The sequence below is a fragment of the Anas acuta genome, chromosome 6 (assembly GCF_963932015.1).
Source record: "Anas acuta chromosome 6, bAnaAcu1.1, whole genome shotgun sequence".
In the NCBI taxonomy this organism is placed as follows: domain Eukaryota; kingdom Metazoa; phylum Chordata; class Aves; order Anseriformes; family Anatidae; genus Anas; species Anas acuta.
The window spans coordinates 14,873,231-14,879,230 of NC_088984.1; the positions used below are offsets into that span (position 1 = coordinate 14,873,231).

Here is a 6,000-nt window from a genome sequence, read left to right on the forward strand (position 1 = left end):
AGTAAATAAAGACACACCGGTCCTTAACCAGCACAGTGCTTCGGGGTGTGCCTAATTACAAGCACACCAATAGCCCCGTCGCCAGTTTGGAGTCATCTGCTGTAACTCGGTAACATCCTTCACATGCAAATTACCTGCCAGGCTTATTGCAGCCGGGCACAGTTTGCTTTGCAGACACACATTAGGTAACAGCGGTACCCAAAGCAATGCCACTCGTGTCGGAAAATCACTTGGAGCTATTCTGCACGGGCCTTAAAAGCGAGAGCTTTGTACCAGCGCCGCAGCAGAGGTAACTCTGGGAGTCGTAGTGCTGTAGTCAAGGAGACCTTGCTCACTGAGAGCCGCCCTCCTGCCTTCCCGGCTCTGCTGCTCGCACGCTTGGAGCCCGGGCTGAGGAACAAGGGCTGCCAGGCAGTGTTTTTTGGACACCCATGAGAACAGAGGTGAAATAAATACCGAGTCCAACCATGCTTGCAGAATAACCCCCAGCAAGGAAGGCACTGTCCACGGGAGCTGCAGGCTCCAGTACCTGTCAAAGCCTCGTTTCTCGCATGATGCCACAGAAACTAATGAAAAATGCAACCGTGGGCAGAAATGGGATGAGTTCGGGTACTGGGAGTGCTGGAAGTCAGCAGCCCACAGCGCAAAGGGAAGAGGAACAATGACATACAGTAAGACCAGTGAGTTTCTCCTCCTTAAAAAGAAAAAAAAAGGCAACAGAGCAGTAACAAAGAACTGTTATTTGATTCTCAAAGTCAACAGCACTCCTATGAACACAGCCCCTTTCAAGGCACAGCAGGGACAGCACTCTCGCACCCCACAGCCTGTGTCCGTGGAGTTTAACACCGACACAAAGAACAAGGATGCAGCCCAAAAGGGCATTAAACAACCAGGATGCGACCCACAAGAGTGGCAGTTCACCCTCATTCAGTCTGTAAGAGCTGAGTCCAGCCCCCAGAACTCTGCAACCTCAGCAGGCCGTGACACCAACTCCACCCCAAGAGAACAGCCCCGAATCACCCCCACCGCTACCTGCATCCGATTCACCCTTCCTCGGTCCTACACCAGGAGTCGGGGATGCTCTGAGCCGAGGCAAACCCAGCTGCTGCCTTCACACCGGGCAGCACCTGCACTGTGGGCTGGGCACTGCTCTGACAGCGGGACGTGGCTGTGGTGCCGGCCAGCTCCCCGTCCCTTATTACTCCCCATCCCTTATCACTCCCCATCCCTTATCACTCCCCACCCAGGGCCAGGCTGCTCCCGAGACCCAGCACGGCTTCCCCATGAGAGACCCTCTGCAACACCGCTCAGTAAAAAATTAACTAGGGGGTGGTGATCCGATGGTTCCAGGCGTGCGGATAAATGCAAGGTGAAAAGGCTCTGGACGCCTTCTAAGAGCAGTATTTTGTATGCCGGATCGATAGATTTCTCTCGGCTGGAAGCAAATGAGTTCTCAAACAAAGTTAAATTTAGAAGAGAAAGTGTTCATTTTTCTCACTAAGGAAAGCAGCGATGGCAATTCCTCAAAGGGCATTTATAGGACCGGCACTCCAAGCCTGGGGCCTCACCACCCCTGCCTAAAATCAGCGGTGTAAGCATGGGTTAGGGTTACTGCTGCTCACTTAACGTGAACCCAAGTGGCTCTGAAATCAGGCAGTATTCTCCCACATCGCCGAGCCTTCCCTGGCCAGGCTGGCACACGGAAGCGATGCAGCCCTGAAATAAAGCACCAGCTTTGACCCTGCCTCGTCTGTGCCCTCAATTAGCTTCGCTGCCTCCTGTGTAAGGAACCACCTGAGTGAGGGTTTCCAGACAGCAGCCCCAGCGCCCGGGTCCCAGCAGAAACAGCTCGCATCGGTCCTGGAGGCAGGGAGGCAGCTGCAGAGCGCGTTGCTTTGTGGCATTGTTTGATACTGCCCCCTTTTGCCAAACAGCAAGGCAACAGCCTCGGCTGCACAGAAACTTTTCAGGCAGTGTGGTTGTTTCCAGCCAAACACACTCCTGCAGATGGTCGCGTTTAACCCTAGCGCGACTGCTCAGGCGATCGCCAAGCCTGGCTGCGGGAGCTCCGCATTGCTCCAGCCCCGTTGAGCATCCATCGCACAGCCACTGCTCTCCGGGGACGTGTCCCCTGCCAAGGGCTGAGCGTGTCCCAGCCTGAGTCCTGCAGGACTTTTCCGACCGACTCCAGGGTGAGTTACAGAGAAGCACAGACCGTAAAGCCCAGGTGTACGTTCCCCTAAGCCAGCTTTCTGTTTGGGGAATAAACAGCGATCCTAACACTCTACCAAAGCCATTTTGCTAGGGCACTTGCATCGTCTTGCTGCACACAACCCGAAGCCCACGGCACCACCTGCACGGGGTCCCTCTCGGGCTGTGCAGGCTCCTCGTGGACCCGTCCCCACGCCACCTCCTGCAGCCTGTGGGATCCGACGGGGCCACCCCGACACAGCTCCTTCCCCACGCAGCCCCTCACCCCCTGCATCCTCCTGCTCCAGCCCTTTGTCTCCCGGGGCTGTTCTTTTTCACCGGCTGGAGTTTGCTCCTTTTTCTCCTCGCCGGCTGCCCCAGCTCGGTGCGGGGAGGGAGGGAGGTCAGGGAGGGCAGCCACTGCCAACGCCAGCGGTCCCACGGGCTGGGGGCTGAACAAAGCCAACATCTATGTGCTGAGCCCCCCTGACTCCAGGATTAACGTGTCGCTGGCGGGGTGGACAAAAACTTAATCTCTTCGAGGAAAGAAGGCAAGATACAGGGAGAGGGGAAAAGAAAAAATAAAGGGAGAGAAATTGCCTCCACGGCACTGAAAATGCAAAGATCCCCTACTGCAGCCTGCCTCGTGCACAGCCAGCTTAGCCCAGTCTGAACAGAAAAAGTTTGAGCCTGAAAGGGAGAGAAAAATGAAGGAAAAAGATACGGACGGTTCGAGTGGCTGTTTGAAAAGAAAACCTCTGTTAAAAAATCCCGAGTAATCTGCTTAAACACCAGCAGGTTTTTTCTTTTCCCCATTGCCTTCTTCTCTGCAGTTTATGACCAGTTTTCTCCCTTGGGTGCTTACAACTCGCACATATAATCAAGAGCACTTTGCTGTGTGAGTAGCTTGTTCCAGCTCCTCGCACTCCTCCTCCTTGCCTTCGCTCACCCCGGATCTCCACTGATCTCCAGCAGCAGTGGGAATCAAAGCCCATTATAACTTTTAGCCTAGTTGGGCTCTATTTTATTCGCAGTGCAGGCAGCTTGGGGTCTCAGCCTACCGCCGAACCCATCCGGAGGCAGAGAGAGCTAACCTCTTGCCACTCAGACTATAATTTAGGAGCAGTATTTTCTGTAATGAGAGGGCACATTTGCACAACAAAAAATGAAACTTTACTATGATCCCAAACCGATATACCCAGACATAAATAGTTCAAGAAGAAGGAAAAGAAGGAAGAGGAAAAAAAAAATCACAGGACTTGGCATCTACCATGTTTGGAGACCTTGTTTTAGGACAGGAAATTATCTAAAAGAGTCTAACCTGAGCCAGCTGAGGACAGCGAGCCTTCAGGACACAGATACTCCCCTGCACTCCGCCTAACGCCCGTGAGCAGCCAGGTTGAGCACCGACTTGGCAAGCACACCTTTTGTTTGTTTCCTCCGAGGCGTAGCAGCAAGCACGCTCCTGGGCAGCACCGCGGAGCAGATGGCAGTGTTGGAAAATACACATCTCCAACTTTTGGTGTGGGTGTCGGAGCTGGATCCGCAAGGGTTGTTCCTGGGAATCCCCCTTCTCCCCCCCCCCCCCGCCCCACAAGTTTCTAACAATACGCGGAGCGAAGGAGCTGCACAAGGCTCTCTGCTTCCCTCTCCCTCTCCCCTTCGCTTTTGATCTCCATCAGGACGTGAGCTGAAATTTAATGGGCCACCCCTACCACAAAGACAAATTACCATCTGAAAAAAAAATAATAATTTAATATCCCTCCATCCAAGCCATCCGGCTCCCCACCACCGCACCCCTTCCCTCCCTCGCAGCCCCGCTCAGCGGGTTTCGGGAGAGCCGGGAAGGTGCTGGAGAGGGGGACAGAAAGAGGAACGAAGCCACCTCCGGGGCCACCTCCTAGCTCCGGGACTGCCAGCCCAGCCCAGCCCAGCACGGGGCCAGGAGCGCACCCTTACACCCCGCAGGGGGTCCCTGGACCCCGTAGGGTGTCTCAATGCCCTGCAGGGTGTGCATTCACCCGTGGGGTGTCCCTATACCCTGGAGGGTGTCCCCACGCTCTGCAGAGTGTCCCTAAACCCCGTAGGGTGTCCCCACGCTCTGCAGTGTCCCCACACCCTGCGGAGTATCCCCGTGCCCCACAGAGTGTCCCTACACCCCGCTGGGTGTCCCCGCGCTCCGCAGGGTGTCCCTAAACCCCGCAGCGTCCCCCAAGCCCCGTAGGGTGTCCCCACACCTCGGAGGGTGCCCCGACGCCCCGCAGGGTGCCCCCCGGCCCCTCTCCCCCTCCGCAGCACGAAGTTTGCTCTCCCACCTCCCTCCCCCGGCCCCGGCGCGGTGCTTACGGGGTGTCGGCGGGGCTCCGGCTGCGGGGCTCAGCGGCACATCGCGCTCCGGCTGCCGCTGGAGGCCGGCGGGGAGCGGCTGCTGGCCCCACGGCTGGCCCCACGGCTCGCCCCACGGCTCAGCCCCACGGCCCCGGGCTCAGGGAGCTCCGGCCCGGGCCATGCGAGGCGAGGAGGAGGCGGCGGCGATGCGGGGAGCCGCGAAGTCGGGCCCCGGGTCCTGCCCCGCGCTCCGCCGGCTCTTCCCGGCGGCTGCGAGCAGCGCGGCTCCAACTCTTGCCATCGGAGAGCGGGGGGAGGAGGAGAAGGAGGAGGAGGAGGCGGAGGAGGAGGAGGAGGAGGTAGGGGAGGAGGAGGAGGGAGCTAGGGGCTGGCGGCTCCGGCTCTCCCCGGTGGCAGCCGAGGGGCTCCCAGCGCAGGGGGCGCGGAGCGAGGGGGAAGGAGAGGGGAGGGGGCGAGGGCAGGCACGGGGAGGGCTGCAGCGGGAGAAGGGCGGACGGTGGGAGGGGGCCCCAAATTTTTTTTTGGGGGGGGTCAAAGTTTGGGCTCCGGTCCCCCGTGCCTCTGGAGGCCGGGGGGAATTGCCGGCGGAGGGCCTGGGCTCTTTATTTCGCTGCCGGAGCCTCCGACAGGGCGGCCTGCGCGATGGCGCTGCGTGGGGGTGCGTGCATAATGACCCGGGGGTTATTTTATTTCATTTTATTTCATCTTACTTTTTTATTATTTTTTTCTCTTCCGCACGCGGAGCCGGCCACTGATGCTCTGTAAAACCAGCGGCACCGTGCCGGGGGTCCGGCTGGGGTTGCAGGGGGCTCCCCCAGGTCAAAGTCACGGCACAGAGGCGCTCGTTACCCAGGACGTGATTATTTGCCCCGTCTTAATTTCTCAGTTCTGTAGTCGGGTAACTAGCACTGCTTCCCCTCACGCTGGAGCACGTTTTTGGATACAGTTTGCCCGAAATGGTCAATTCGTAATTTATGTTTTCCATCCGATTTCCACGTTAAAACACGCACCGCGAAGTTGAGGGCAGGGAGCGGGTGCAGGCTGAACGCAGCGTGGCTCTGGGTGCTGCTCAGACCTCGGGTACAAGGATGTGCCTCGACCCGGGCAGAGCCTGAAGGGTGCTGAGCAAGATGCCCCGGGCACAGCAGCATCTCCTCTGCCCTCTGTTTTCACCCCTGTCTCTTCTGAAGTCCCACAGAAAAACCCGCACTGATTTGTTGGTACAGCATCTTCTCGGGGTATTCGTATTAATTTCGACGTGAATAGTAAACAACTGTTGAGCTCATCCGTTTCCCTAATAAGCAGGATGATATCTTTCAATTTAGTAAATTAAATAATGACGTACAGTGTTGGGAGCAGGACGCAGAGCAGGTCGGTACTGCTGTGGCAGGGCCGTGCTGGATTTTCCCTTTTCTTTTTTTTCCTCCCCAGTCCTGCTGCAGAGCGGGTGCTTTGCTCACC

The 6,000-nt window shown here is 57.5% G+C and overlaps 1 protein-coding gene across 6 annotated transcripts in view; it reads right to left on the bottom strand.

The window, feature by feature from the left end:
• The window catches only part of SEMA5B (semaphorin 5B), a 260,527-nt gene extending 255,623 nt beyond the window's left edge, over positions 1 to 4,904 (bottom strand). For 2 of the 6 annotated variants that reach the window (XM_068687501.1, XM_068687502.1), the window contains exon 1: positions 4,537 to 4,901. The gene's annotated coding sequence lies outside the window, so the exon portion shown is untranslated. Of the gene's footprint in view, positions 1 to 4,536 lie in introns of all 6 variants that reach the window. The other 4 variants (XM_068687504.1, XM_068687503.1, XM_068687505.1 and 1 more) reach the window with 4 other exon arrangements.
• Positions 4,905 to 6,000: the final 1,096 nt, after the last annotated feature.